This window comes from Podarcis cretensis (genome assembly GCF_951804945.1).
Source record: "Podarcis cretensis genome assembly, chromosome: 7".
Classification (NCBI taxonomy): domain Eukaryota; kingdom Metazoa; phylum Chordata; class Lepidosauria; order Squamata; family Lacertidae; genus Podarcis; species Podarcis cretensis.
Window position 1 is genome coordinate 83789677 of NC_137176.1, and position 15359 is coordinate 83805035.

At 45.7% G+C, this 15359-nt stretch overlaps 1 protein-coding gene across 3 annotated transcripts in view; it reads right to left on the reverse strand.

Moving 5' to 3' along the window:
* Positions 1–15359, reverse strand: part of ST3GAL1 (ST3 beta-galactoside alpha-2,3-sialyltransferase 1) — a 121114-nt gene that overhangs the window by 41954 nt on the left and 63801 nt on the right. For all 3 annotated transcript variants that reach the window (XM_079984467.1, XM_079984468.1, XM_079984469.1), the window contains one exon: positions 7002–7196. The gene's annotated coding sequence lies outside the window, so the exon portion shown is untranslated. The remainder of the gene's footprint in view (positions 1–7001; positions 7197–15359) is intronic.

Genomic DNA, 15359 nt, shown 5'->3' on the forward strand with positions numbered 1-15359 from the left:
AGGTGAAGAGCTTTGAAAACTTCAAGAAGAAACATCACTTGATCCAGGGTCTGTCCACATATATAATGGCCTGTTCCAACCTCTTTTGCTTAATGGTGACACGGGCCATTCATAACTTAGGAATATTCTTCTCGACTGTGAGAAGGGCAGCTGGGTAGGGCAAATGAAGACAAGCTAAATCAATTAGCTATAATGTTGTTCACCGCTCCTGCTCAAGCTGCACAGAAAGAGCATTCTGGTTCCTGAAATTCAATCCGATTGTGCAGATAAAATATAACAGAGAGAATTCTACAGGATATGGTATCAGTGTGTGAAAATAGTCAAGATCCAATGATCCCCAGGCACGCACCTCCAGATGGTGGCGATGTCAGGCGCCATCCTGGCACCCAGGCATCTTCACTTGGTCGTGAGTGGCCTACAGCCAGGTGCAAGATGTGCCTGGCACCTGGCTAATTTTGAACACTGTTACAGTCACTTGATGGAGATGGCTGGAGGTTATGGCTTCCTAGAGACATCAACACATGTGGCATTTAACACAGGAGAAATGGCTCCATGCCAGTGGCTATGTCTGACCTGACTGTTGGGGGCATTGTGCCCCTGAATTGTGCTGGGAATCGCAAGTAGAGAGACAGTTGTTGTACTCTGGGTTTTGCCTATGGGGTTCCCAAAGGCTTCCGGCTGACCACTGTGAGACCAGGCCCCCAGACCAGATGGGCCTTGGGCCTGATCCTGGTTCTTATATCTAAATGATGCCTCTTTTCGCCAGTCCCACAGCTTCAAGCTTCTTTCACAAGAATGCGTCTCCTTCCTAACACACAATGGAAAAAATCTTGTTGCAAGCAGCCCTCTGGAAACCAGCCAATTATGTTGAGGGGGCGAAAAAGCCATGCAGAAGTGACTTTGGCATCTGTTTGGTCCATGAACTGGGCGTCACCCACCTTGACTCCTTTATCCTTTCCAGCTCTCTTCACTTCCATTTTCATGCAGTGCCAGCCTGGGTTGGCAAGAGAAAAAACCCACTAACACCTGGCAATTAACCAAAGACCTCCAGAGCAAACCTCGCCATCTAAGTCTTGCTCCGATTTGGGGCATTAATGTTTTTTTTTTAAAAAAACACCACTTTCCGGCAGGGCGTGTTGGCCCAACTTTGACGGAAGGCCATCTGCACGCCAGGCTGCCGATATCTACTAAGCCAGCCCTAATGCTGCGTGTCATCTGTTCCTCTGTCTCCCTTGCACCCATGAGATAAAAGGACAAAGCCAACGCATTAGCACAAGCCCCTGGGAGAAGCATCTCAAATTTGCAGCCTGCTGCGTACACCCATTTGGCGGGCACGGCGCCTTGGCAGCAAAAGGACTTTGGATGCTCTCACATTCGGAACAGCAGGGGGGAAAGAGACTAATCTGGTTCAGTGTGTGCCACGTACACCTACTAAGCTGGTCTGCTTAGGCCAGGCAGCAGGAATGGCTCTTGGAGGTCAAACACAGGATCACAGGAAACTGCCTTATATATAATCAGACCACTTGCTTATTGAGCTTAGTGCTGCCTACACTGACTGGCAGAAGCTCTCCAGGGTTTCTTGCAGAGTCTCTCCCAGTGCTGCCTGGAGGTGCTGAGGTTTGAACTCAGGAGCTTCTGCTTTCAAGGCAGAGATGCTCTACCACTGAGCTACCGTCCTTCCCTAAGGTCCGGGGCAGAGACATTTCCTTGCTACTTGAAAACTCAGCTTTCCGACTGACGAAAAGTTAAAGGTCGGGCTTGGGAGGGAAATTTGGGGAAAGTTACATCCTGCAGAGGGGTAGAAACTACTCTGGAGTGTGTTAAACATCTTGAATAATTGCTATTACAGATAATGTTTAGCTATTTTTCTATTCTTTTATATGACAGTGGTACCTTGGTTCTCAAACGTCTTGGTACTCAAACAACTTGGAACCCCAACACTGCAAATCCGGAAGTGTTCTGGTTTGCGAGGTTTTTTCAGAATCCGAACGTGCTCCGTTTTGAGTGTTATGCTTCCGTTTTGAGTGCCACACTCCCATTTTGAGTGTTACGCAGAGGTGTGTCTGTTTTTGCTATTTATTTTGCGTTTTTGTGGCTCTTTTTGTGTGTGACAGTGTAGAACCCAGTTCAGCAACTGATTGACTGACTGTGTGACTGCAGTACATTGTTAATTGCTTTAATTTCATGGATCAATGGTCTCGTTAGACAGTAAAAATCATGTTAAATTGCTGTTTTAGGGGTTGCTTTTAGAAGTCTGGAACGGGTTAATCCATTTTGCATTACTTTCTATGGTGCGCCTTGGTTTTGGAATACTTTGGTTTTGGAACGGACTTCTGGAATGGATTAAGTTTGAGAACCAAGCTACACTGTATATGATGTAAATGAGATAAAGGGTTTCTTTTTCTGTTTTTTAGTTCTTTCTTATTGTTTTTAAAAGTCTGGAACGGATTAATCCATTTTGCATTATTTTCTATGGGAAAGTGCACCTTGGTTTTGGAACCCTTTGTTTTTCGAACGGACTTCCAGAACGGATTAAGTTTGAGAACTAAGGTACCACTGTATATGATGTAAATGAGATAAAGGGTCTCTTTTTCTGTTTTTTAATTCTTTCTTAACTGTTCTTTTTCTTTTTATATATATAATTGTGTTTTGCAGTATTCTATTTTCTTTTCCTTTATTATTATTATTCTTTTAGGATATATTGCTTTTTATAAACGTGTTTGGATCTTAGGACTTAATATGTTAAAAACCTTCAATAAAATTGCTTTTTTAAAAATAATTAAAAAATACAGTTTTAAATGGAGATGTTGTGCATGAAAATAAGGCCATTCCCCCTATCCTTCTTCGTAAACAGTCCCACGTACCACCGCAGTGCAGAAGATGTCACAATCCGAACCCACATCTCCAACCTGACCTTTCCAGATATGCTGTGCTTAATCTCCCGAGCCGTACCTCTGCAGGCCAAATCTAGGGGCACACATGCTACTTCCAAGCGAGCTTGTTATTAACTTCCAAACTCAAGTTGCCCATCAGTTACGGGACAGATAACGGAGTGCAGCAGAGGCCAAAGATGCAAGGAAATGCTGGATGTTATGTAAGCGGAGCATCAGAGACAGAAAGTGCTTATCTAAGCTTCCAGCTAGCTTGTTTTACTCCTCTCCATCTCCCCTTTTGTTACAAGAGACTCTTATCTGATCTCTCCTCCTATTTATTGGGTTCTCTAACCCTTTCCTTGCCCTCTTGTGCTCTAAAGTTCCACTGAAAAGCTCTCCAACAGCTTGCTACTTGGAAACCGAAATATTATGCTGCTAAACTGGGACAAGAGTTACAACCTAATCCTTAGGAGGGGGCGGGGAAGAAATAAATGAAATACCCCGGAAAACAGGAACATAGCAAGCTGCCATATACTGAATCACACTTATTGGTCAATCTAGCTCAGGGGTCAGCAAAATTTTTCAGCAGGGGGCCACTCCATTATCCCACAGACCTTGTGGGGGGCCGGACTATATTTTGGAAAGAAAAAAATATGAACGAATTCCTATGCCCCACAAATAACCCAGAGATGCATTTTAAATAAAAGCACACATTCTACTCATGTAAAAACACGCTGATTCCTGCACCATCCGCGGGCGGATTTAGAAGGCAATTGGGCTGGATCCGGCCCCCGGACCTTAGTTTGCCTACCCATGATCTAGCTCAACTATGCTCAACTGAAGGAGCTCAACTGAAGGAGCGTCTCCACCCCCATCGTTCTGCCCGGACACTGAGGTCCAGCGCCGAGGGCCTTCTGGCGGTTCCCTCACTGCAAGAAGCCAAGTTACAGGGAACCAGGCAGAGGGCCTTCTCAGTAGTGGCACCCTCCCTGTGGAACGCCCTCCCACCAGATGTCAAAGAGAACAACAACTACCAGACTTTTAGAAGACATCTGAAGGCAGCCCTGTTTAGGGAAGCTTTTAATGTTTGATGTATTAGAGTGGTTTTTTTGTTTGTTTGTTTTTTGGAAGCTGCCCAGAGTGGCTGGGGAAGCCCAGCCAGATGGGCGGGGTACAAATAAATATTATTATTATTATTATTATTATTATTATTATTATTATTCCTACATTGGCTGGCCAGAGATAGTAGTGGTGGTAGTTGTCGTTTGCCAACTCCCAAAGCATCACAAGTTCCCCACACCAGCCCTAAATTATTCCCACTGCTTATTATGATGTCCTGTTCTGGACTGACAGCCTATCAATGGTATTTAGGTAAAGGTATCCGTTAGAGACGTGGGTGGCGCTGTGGTCTAAACCACAGAGCCTAGGACTTGCCAATCAGAAGGTCGGTGGTTTGAATCCCTGTGACGGGGTGAGTTCCCGTTGCTCAGTCCCTGCTCCTGCCAACTAGCAGTTCGAAAGCACGTCAAAGTGCAAGTAGATAAATAGGTACCGCTCCAGCGGGAAGGTATATGGCATTTCCATGCGCTACTCTGGTTTTTCCAGAAGTGGCTTAGTCATGCTGGCCACATGACCCGGAAGCTGTACGCCGACTCCCTCGGCCAATAAATCAAGATGAGCGCCGCAGCCCCAGAGTCGGCCACAACTGGATCTAACTGGTCCAGAGTCGGACACAACTGGTCCCTTTACCTTTACCCCTGACCGTTAGGTCCAGTCGCGGACGACTCTGGGGTTGTGGTGCTCATCTCGCTCTATAGGCAGAGGGAGCCAGCGTTTGTCCGCAGACAGCTTCTGGGTCATGTGGTCAGCATGACTAAGCCGCTTCTGGCAAACCAGAGCAGCGCACGGAAACATGATATTTGAATGGCTCCAAATTTCAGCATTTTGAATGAGGGAGAACAAAAGACTCTCTGTCCCATTTCTGCACTGCACACATAATTGCATCAATATATATATAAATAAAATTTTGGTATGCACACATATTTGGTGTGTGTATTTGGGGTACCATAGGAAGGAGGGGCTCTCTCATGATTTAATTCTGCAAAGATTTTATTGGGTGGGTGGGAAGATTATTTCCCTAAGGCCGCCACTCGATGATCCCCCTGCTACTACGATTTTTGCTCACCACGTGGGAGGTATTCTAAAGAAACCAGATTAGCATACATTAGAGAAGCAGTAGGCATGGCATTATCGGAAATGGGGAAATACATTTGAGAGTCACATTCAAAGGGGATTTGCACATCACAAAGCCCCCAGTGTGGCTTCCTGGCTGCGAATCCCAAAGCATATTAAAAATGTTAATGCTGAATTAGGTAGATGGCGATAACTTTGTTGTTGGTGAGGGATCTCAGGGAAGGGAAAATGTGTGGACATTAAAACAAAAGGAATATATATTAAAAAAATGGGTCCTTTTGCCTGCTGTGATAGATGCCAATTTTTGTTTTCCTTCAAAGCATGAAGGTAATGCGTGCCATCTCTGTTTTGACAGGGAAAGTCCCTGCCCCCCCCCCCCAGTTAAAGATTTCTAAGGACCTTGTATTCATACAGGCACAGATTAGAGGAAGAAAGACTTTAATTGAAATGCCGCACACAAGGAATTAAAAAATAATAATGTGTTGATTAATGTTTGCAGGAGCACTGGAGAAAAAGCTGCCTGCAACTGAGTCCTACTCATGAGGAGACTGGCCGAAATTAATGACCATAAGTTAGTCGTGCCCATTAACTTCAATGGTTCTGCTCTGAGTAGGGCTAGCATGGAATACCATTCCCCCAAATGGGAAGCTCGAGTCCCAAGTGAGAGATGTCCACAGCAGAAAGGGAAATCTACCTGGCCCAATGAAGGTGGAAGGTTAGTTCAGGGAGAGTTTTGTTGGGTGCTACATTTTATATGTCTCCGTGTGTAACAACAACAACAACAACAACAACAACAACAACAACAATAATTGTATTCCAACCTTTCTCAAAAGATCCCAAGGTGTTGTACAACATTATAAAAACACTTAACAGAACACCAATGACAAAAACATAATACAAAACATAATGACACACAGCCTAATAGTAAAATCATCATCCTAACAGTCCTTACACAGGCCATAGATGATTTAATAGCCATAGGCCTGGGTGAAGAGGAATGATTTTGCCTGGCACTTAAAGAAATGCAGTGACGGTGCCAGGAGAACCTCAATCGGGGAGCCACCACAGAAAATTCTTCCTATATGGGAGCCAGTTGACAACAGACACACTGTATTATGTTGAAGAAAAATGACTTAAGATAAGGATCCTTAGGATTGGGAACTATGCTAGTGGCTACAGGGAAAGCTAAGAAAGTAAGGAGGGCCCTGTTGGATCAAACCAAAGGCTGCATCCAACTAAGTTCTACTCACGAGTAGACCCATTCAAAGTAATGGGTCCCAAGTTAATCATGGCCACGTCTTTCAATGCTAAGTGCAACTAGTATTGGATATAACCCCCCAAAGGCTCATCTGGCTCAGGCTTCCCCAACCTGGTGCCCTCCAGCTCCCACCAGCCCCAGCCAGCAGGCTGGTCCACCATCCTGACTCCCCTACAGAGGCCTCCAGGGAGCCTGGAGTGGTCACAGGATACTGACTTGTGTTTGTGTGCGGACAAAAAAAATGAGATTGATGGCTCTGGGAAAGGGCAACGTGGCTAGCTAGAATCCTGAACAGGAGGATGACTCCATGCTGCAACATTTTGTTGCGGGCACCACTTGAGTAGATTGATGCTGAATCCTCCTCGAATCAGTTTCCCCCACCCCCGCCCCCAATTTTAAAGCCGTGGGTCCTAGGAAGGGGGCGGACTGAGCTCTGGAGGCAGAAGAGGCAGAAGTGGACTGGATTTGGAGAGGTTCTTTTGCTAAAGCTAAAACTCTTCTTTGCTACTTTCCTTTTGGCCATTTTGCAATCTCTGCCCGGGGAAGGACTGCTCCTTTAACATTCAACAGCTCTCTGCCCCTCCCTCCCTTTCCACATGGCAGATTCCAGGACGGAGGCTCGTTTGCTGAACCTGCATCCAACTCAGCATTGTGAGAACACAAAGGGTCCCATTTACCTTGCCAGCCTCTTTCACTTGGCTGCTTTTCCGAACACTGGGCGCACTGTTGATGGATTTTCTCCTGCCACGGCAGGTCACCGCTTCTTCCCCTTGTTTTTGCCAAAGCCGCTCTCCAGTTTCGCTCTATTCTCCGGTGAATATGCGGTTCTGCAGCAGAGGTGATGTGGGCGCAGACTGGGGGTCTTCGTAGATCTGCAGGGGTGGACAGTAGGGAATTTAGCACTGCATGCAAAGATCAAAACATGTATCAGGAGCAAGCATCTAGTCTCTGTTGACTATGAAAATAAGCTTCGAAATCTATAGGCCTGGTGAAATTTCAGAAGGCACCTGTAGAAGGGAGATCTAAATTAAGATTTCCTATGGAGAGAAGAAGCAAAGTAAATTCACAGGCTGTGTGCAACTTTTTCACAACCTTATGTTCCTGTAGCTTAGTTAGATGAACTTTTGCCAAAAAAGCAAAGAAATGAACTGCCATTTTCAAATCTCTTGAAAATAGGTCACCCCGAAATCAATAAATCTATTTTTGTGTATGTAACTGTATAATGTATTATGTAATATGCAGTGCTTTTTTTCCTAGAAAAATAGGTGCTGGTACTCACCATGAAGTTGTTGCAGTGAGTGCCATGCTTTTTTTAAAAGCCCATATAAAAGAGATGCTGGTACTGAGTACCTATGAGTACCCCTTGGAAAAAAACACTGGTAGTATGCATAGCATGTACATGAAAAATGGAGCTTGCAAATTTTCTGATACTTGTACAATGTTTTGTACATTGTACATCACTTCTTATTGCTTAAAATAAATCAAGGTTCTTGTGCGATATTGTATATTGCCACTGAAAGAAGTATTAAAAATTTAGAAGTTTAGTTGTGTGCCCACAAGGCTTTCTATATAGACAAATTTTTGGATTCTACTAGAATGTTCCAAACAGCTTTAGGACGCTCCAGGCACTATAAAAATTCTTAAAAGTTCCATTAAGTTTTTAAAAGTGCTAATACTCTTGAGAAGTAGCGTCACATATGCGGTGATTGCAACTTTTCATTTCAGAGTGACCTTTTACACAACTGGGAAGAATTAGTTCTTTTTTTCCCAGTGTTTCTAAGCAAAGGTTCATCCCTTTATGATTCAGGAAATCATTTTTTAAAAAGTCAAAAAGTTAAAATCCTAGCACGCACGTTTAGCAGAACTTAGACGGGTCATCTTTCATCAGAAAAGAATTTGGCACTGCTGTTTGGCACACAGACTCGTACGTGTATTTTCTGTGCTGCCACAGAATTGTGGCCTGTTCACAGTCCTGGTGCTCGAATTTCAGAGCTCAGGTTTTGGGGACTTTTCCTTGCACCTTAATAAGGAATTGGCTTGGTCCCAACTACCTTATAACCTTGGCAGGCGATGGGACTTGTCTCAGGGGTTTTGACAGTGGTTGATGGTCACAACTGCTAGCCCGCCAATGCAACCTGATCCTAATACTACACACTCCCCCCTCCACCTGCAGCCAAGATGGTGCAGCTGAGTTGTGTAACAATTGCTATGTCGTGAAGCCAGAGGAGGGGAAAGGCACAGCCTCCACTCTGATCTCTGGAGACTGGCACAGCACTGCCAACCCAAACAAGACCCAGAGCAGACTGAAGATTTCTCTCTAGCCCACCATCCTGCATCACAAAGTGGCAGAACCAAACACGTTGAGGACACCCACAAGCGGAAGGGCACAGAAGGCAACAGCTCTCTCCTGGTTCTCGTCTCCATCACCTGGTATCCTAATGTATACTGCCCCTCTCATTTAGAATGAAAGAATCCTAGAATTGGAGAGGACCCCATGGGTCACCTAGTCCAGGCATGTCCAACAGGTAGATCGCGATCTACTGGTAAATCGTGGGGTGTTCCTGGTAGATCCTGGTGTTGAGATTTCCATTCCACCTTAAGGAGCAGTCGTGTGGAACTGTTGCGTGTCACATGTCTGTTTACATTCCAGCACAGCTTGCTGGGAACTTCCGTTGTGTATAGCTTTTGCTTTTCCCATTCTCTCTGAGAAGACGAGAGAGAGGCAACATGTTTCTTTGTCCTGATTTATGATTAATAAATCTGTAGTTGTAGTATGCTTCCACAAGCCTCACGCCTATTCTGTGTGCGCAGTTCAATCTGCTGATAGTGTGCCCTGGCTCTGAAGCCCGGGTCACTGATTTACGTCGGAGCAGAGGCCGGCGGTTTTTGCAGCGGGACGGCTGGAAGGGAACAGCCCAGCTGGGGCTTGCCAGCTGGCCTCCCGGCCCTCTGCATGTCAACAGCTGGTTGATCTCTGGCCCTTCAGTAATCTCCTTACAAAAAAGCAAAAAAAAAAAAAACCCAACAACTTTGGCTTCCTAAAAAAAAAAGCTCCACAACTTTGGGTAGATCACTGCCAGTCTTTTTATGACAACAGGTAGATCACTGCCAGTTTTTTTATACTGTGAGTAGATTGCAATCTATTGGGAGTTGGACGTCCCTGAAAGAGTCCAACCCTTACAATGCAGGAATGTGCAAGGTAAAAAAGGTAAAGGCGAAGTCCAGTCAAAGGTGACTATGGACCTGCGATGCTCATCTCACTTTCAGGCCAAGGGAGCCGGCGTTTGTCCACAGACAGCTTTCTGGGTCATGTGGCCAACAGGACTAAACCACTTCAGGCACATCGGTACACCGTGATGGAAAGCAGAGCGCACGGAAAGGCTATTTCTCTTCCCACTGCAGCGGTACCTATTTATCTACTTGCACTGGCGTGCTTTCGAATTGCTAGGTTGGCAGGAGCAGGGACCGAGCAACGGGAGCTCACTCCGTGGCGGGGATTTGAACCGCCGACCTTCTGATCGGCAAGTCCTAGGCTCTGTGGTTTAGACCACAGCTCCACCTGCGTCCCACCTGCAGGAATATGTACCCATATGGGGATCAAACCCGTGAAGCTTGGCGTTATCAGCACCATGCCCTAACCAACTGGGCTAACCAGCAAGGCTAAACAAGGCAGAACACGGACATTCCACTTGGTGTCATAACTCACAATGTGTTCTCTATTTATTATACCGCTATTCATTTGGAAAAAGAGAGTGGTTTAAAACACAAAACTGTACCATAAAAAGCTGTATTAAAAGTTTAAATAGCCCTGTTTTTAATTTTTTGAAAATGCCGTCTAACCTGGTTATCACCTCCAGCTGCCCATCCTGTGGCAAGGGGTTGAATCCAAAGCTAATTCTGCTTAGAGTAGACCCACTGAAACTAATGGACATGACTGAGTGCCGTAAGAACATAAGGTGAGTCTGATGGATGAGGTTAATGGCCCATCAAGTCCAGCAGGACATGAATTCATAAAGTGTGGCGTAATGGCTTGGAGTGTTGGACTAAGGCCAGGGAGAGCAGAGTTCGAATCCCTCTCAACTCAGCCGTGAAGCTCTCTGGGTGACCTTGAGCCAGTCACCATCTCTTAGCCTAACCTACCTCACAGGGTTGTTGTGAGGATGACATGGGGAGTATGCTATGTAGACTACCTTGAGATCCTTAGAAGATAAAGCAACTGTGATAAAGAAATAAACAAGGCAGAGGACCTTCTTGGTGGTGGCACTCTCCCTGTGGAACACCCTCTCCATAGAGGTCAAGTAGATAAATAGCTACACACTTTTAGAAGACATCTGCAGGCAGCTCTGTACAGGGATGGTTTTTTATTGGTTTATATTTTATTGTGTTTTTGATATTTTTGGGGGAGCTGCTCAAGGTGGCAGAGGCAACCCAGTCAGATGGGTGGGGTACCAATAAAATAATACTGACAATAATAATAAAGGTGGTGGCCATCATTAATTAGATGCAACCCAATAAGCCTCACACAGCAGTGACATACAAAGAACTGGAGTTTAAGGAAACAGAAATTCATGTGTTCAGGGTAAAACACCCCTACATGAAATGAAGAAGAAGAAGAAGAAGAAGAAGAAGAAGAAGAAGAAGAAGAAGAAGAAGAGTTGTTTGGATTTGATATCCCACCTTTCACTCCCCTTCAGGAGTCTCAAAGCGGCTAACATTCTCCTTTCCCTTCCTCCCCCACAACAAACACTCTGTGAGGTGAGTGGGGCTGAGAGACTTCAGAGAAGTGTGACTGGCCCAAGGTCACCCAGCAGCTGCATGTGGAGGAGCGGAGACGCGAACCTGGTTCACCAGATTACGAGTCTACTGCTCTTAACCACTACACCACACTGGCTCTCCACATACTTTCCACATCAGATAGACACCATCTTCATTGTGTTTTCAGCATCTGCTGAAGACATTACTCTTTAAAGAAGCCTTCTTAAGCGGAGATTTGTGTATCAGTCAGTATCTGTATTGGAGATTATATCTATCTATCTACCGTATTTTTCGCTCTATAACACGCACCCGACCATAACACGCACATAGTTTTTAGAGGAGGAAAATCCGTAGGCATGCCACCTGTAGGCATTTCCTCCATAACACGCACAGACATTTCCCCTTACTTTCTAGGAGGAAAAAAGTGAGTGTTATGGTGCAAAAAATACGGTATCTCTCTCTCTCTCTCTCTCTCTATCTATCCACACACACACAACCGCAAACACATATACATACTGTATATATACATATACAGTGGTACTTCTGGTTGCGAACTGGATCCGTTCCGGAGGCCCGTTCGCAACCTGAACAGAACGCAACCCGTGTCTGCACACGCGTGGGTCACGATTTGCTGCTTCTGCGCATGCGTGTGACATCCTTTTGCGTGACCGGCAAAACCTGAAAATAACCCGTTCCATTATTTCTGGGTCGCCACGGGAAGCAACCTGAAAACGCGCAACCTGAAGCAAATGTAACATGAGGTATGACTGTGTATGTATGTATAACTGTGTGTGTGCGCGCGCGTGTGCAATTGCTTTAGGGAATAATAGAGTGGCCCTGACCTGCTGCTCCATCTCCAGTTCCTAATCAGAGAGTAACACACACACACACACACACACACACACACACAACATCTGACTTGCTCTTTTGATCCCCTCCCTTTTGGTCCTGCTTAAAATCATTCCCCTTCACAACCCCTCTGGGGGATTTAAAAAGCAGCAGCAGCAGCAGCTATTTCTTCCAAAGACGTTAACATGGCATTCTCAGATGTCTCCCATGCATAAGCCGTTTCCCTTCCCTCCTTTATTTACTGCTGGAAGGCTCTTATGTTTTGAGCCTCGGAGCCAGAGGAACAGAATCCCCAGCATGTGCGGTTGGTGGGATGTTTGTCTGGCAATGGGGGGAAGGCTGCCGAGTTGCCCTTTTGCCAAGTCTCTTGTGTCTCCTTTGGCACCGTCGCCGGGCATGGCATGAAAGCAGGCAGGGGAGACCTGCTAAAAAGCAAGCGCGGTGGCGAGATCTGAATAGACAATTGTCCAGGCACTCGATGAACAAGATGGTTGGCAAAATAGGAGAGGGGCAGCTCGGATCAGGTTCTGTATGCATTATTTCGCTCTTCTGGCACACAGGTCAATGGGAACCTATATAATTTCATTGCACTTATTTTTAGACTCCAGAGTCATTACCGCAGCTATCTTCACAATGGGTTGCATGCAACTAAATTACCACACAGACAGAATGACTTCTGCCGGGTGCAAGGGATCTTCGGCTTCCTTCTGCGCCCTGCTAAATCCACTCTGGGGGATCCCCTGACCCTCTGGAGAGGATTTTTAGGCGGTGGCAGGGAATGGAGGAGGAAAAGGAAGTTCCATTGTGTTTGTGGAAAGATTTCATTGAATACAACCCAACGTTCTTGTAAGAAACACCAGCCTTTATCATCCCAGTATCACCAGCATCACCAACTCGATTTGCATGCCACTTTTCCAAATTATTCTGACAGGGGATCACAAGAGCAGCAAACAAATAATCAGTGTAGATACACAATGGAAATGACATTTGCCTATAACTATCACTACACAATACAGAATTTGCAAGCTGACAAAACATTGCAAGCAAAATATCCCTAACTGTGATGAAAGGAATGCCGTAGGGTAGCTCATTGGTGAAGCATCTGTGTTGCATTGAGAAAGTCCCTTGTTCAATCCCCGACATCCCTCTGAAGCCCAGCAGAGCTTCTACCAGTCAGTGTAGACAACACTGAGTGAGATGAACCAAAGGTAGAAAACAGCTTCATGTGTCCCAATCATGCACAGACACAAATCCACCCTAACTTGCAAAGGTATCAGCGGTGGGAAATACATACAGATAGGAAGATGCAACAGTTTGATCTAAACAATTCAGTCCAAAGTCTATCAAAGCAACACCATTACAGTAAGGCAGCGGAAAGAGCTGGAGGCTTATTGATCTCAATCAGCCTAAGAGCAGCAGAAAACATGCTCACATTTTCAATCCGCAGAGCCACTCATGAAGCTTGGAGACACTCACAAACAATAATAAATTAATAATAATAAATTTTATTTATATCCCGCCCTCCCCAGCCGAAGCCGGGCTCAGGGCGGCTAACAACAATAAAACAGTACAAAAGTACAGCATAAACAACACTCTAAAATCATTCATTATAAAATTAATTAATTCAAGCCACTGGCAGCCATTGGGCCAGAGCTCTGCGATGATTGCCGAGGGAGGGAGTCAGGCTGTGCCCTGGCCAAAGGCCTGGTGGAACAGCTCTGTCTTGCAGGCCCTGCGGAAAGATGTCAAGTCCCGCAGGGCCCTGGTCTCTTGGGACAGAGCGTTCCACCAAGTCGGGGCCAGTACTGAAAAGGCCCTGGCCCTAGTTGAGGCCAGCCTAACTTCTCTGTGGCCTGGGACCTTCAAGATTTTTTATTTGAAGACCGTAAGTTTCTCCGTGGGGCATACCAGGAGAGGCGGTCCCGTAGGTATGAGGGTCCTAGGCCGTATAGGGCTTTGAAGGTTAAAACCAGCACCTTAAACCTGATCCTGTACTCCACCGGGAGCCAGTGCAGCTGGTATAGAACTGGGTGAATGTGATCTCGCAGCGAAGACCTCGTAAGGAGTCTCGCTGCAGCATTCTGCACCCGCTGGAGTTTCTGGGTCAGTCTCAAGGGCAGCCCCACGTAGAGCGAGATACAATAATCAAGTCTGGAGGTGACTGTCACATGGATCACAGTGGCTAGGTTAGCTTCAACCGGCTCCCACGTAACCATCCAGCCACAGCTGGTCAGTGTGTCTGGGGCCAAGTCAGGATGGCCATCCATCAACAGATAGAGTTGGGTGTCATCGGCATACTGATGGCAACCCAGCCCAAAACTCCGGACAAGCTGGGCGAGGGGGCGCATAAAGATGTTGAAAAGCATCGGGGAGAGTATCGCACCCTGAGGTACTCCACACACCAAGGAGTGGCGCGATGACAATTCCCCCCCAAGCGCCACCCTCTGTCCCCGACCAGAGAGAAACGAGCGCAGCCATTGAAGGACTGTGCCCTGGATCCCCACGTCGGCAAGGCGGTGGTCCAGAAGTTCGTGATCGACCATGTCGAAAGCTGCTGACAGATCTAAAAAAATCAGCAGCCCCGACCTGCCTCGATCCAGCTGTCTACGAAGATCATCTGTTAGGGCAACCAGAGCCGTCTCGGTCCCATGACCAGCGCGGAAGCCGGACTGGAATGGATCCAAACAGAAACTCCTCCTCTGGTGGCTGTCACCAATGGAGGCAAAAGCTTTGAAAAAACTTAATATGGAAGCTAAATGACCAAAATATTGTGAAATTTTAGAACAGGAGGGCGATAAGTGGAAATTGCAGAGTTTTGAGAATCTAAAAGACAAAGTGCAAGACTGGCTTCATTATTATCAAATACTGGAGGTCTATAAGTTGGACAGGAAAATTGGCTTTCAGGTGGAAAAATCAAAACTGGAAACAGAGTTATTAGAATCCAAAACTAAGAATTTGTCAAAAATGTATAACTTGCTGTTGAAATGGAATACACAGGATGAAACAGTTAAATCAGCTATGATTAAGTGGGCACAAGATATTGGTCATAACATTATGTTTGCTGACTGGGAAAGGTTGTGGACCACCGGTATGAAATTTACGGCATGTAATGCCTTGAGAGAGAATATTATGAAAATGATCTATAGGTGGTACATGACTCCAGTCAAGCTTGCAAAAATTTACCACTTATCAGTTAACAAATGTTGGAAATGTAAAGAAAATGAAGGTACATTTTTTCACCTCTGGTGGACATGCCCAAGGATTAAGGCTTTCTGGGAAATGATATATAATGAAATGAAAAAGGTATTTAAATATACCTTCTTGAAGAAACCAGAGGCCTTTCTCCTGGGTATGGTAAGCCATGTGGTGTTAAAGAAGGATAGAACCTTTTTTATGTATGCTACTACAGCAGCAAGGATTCTTATTGCAAA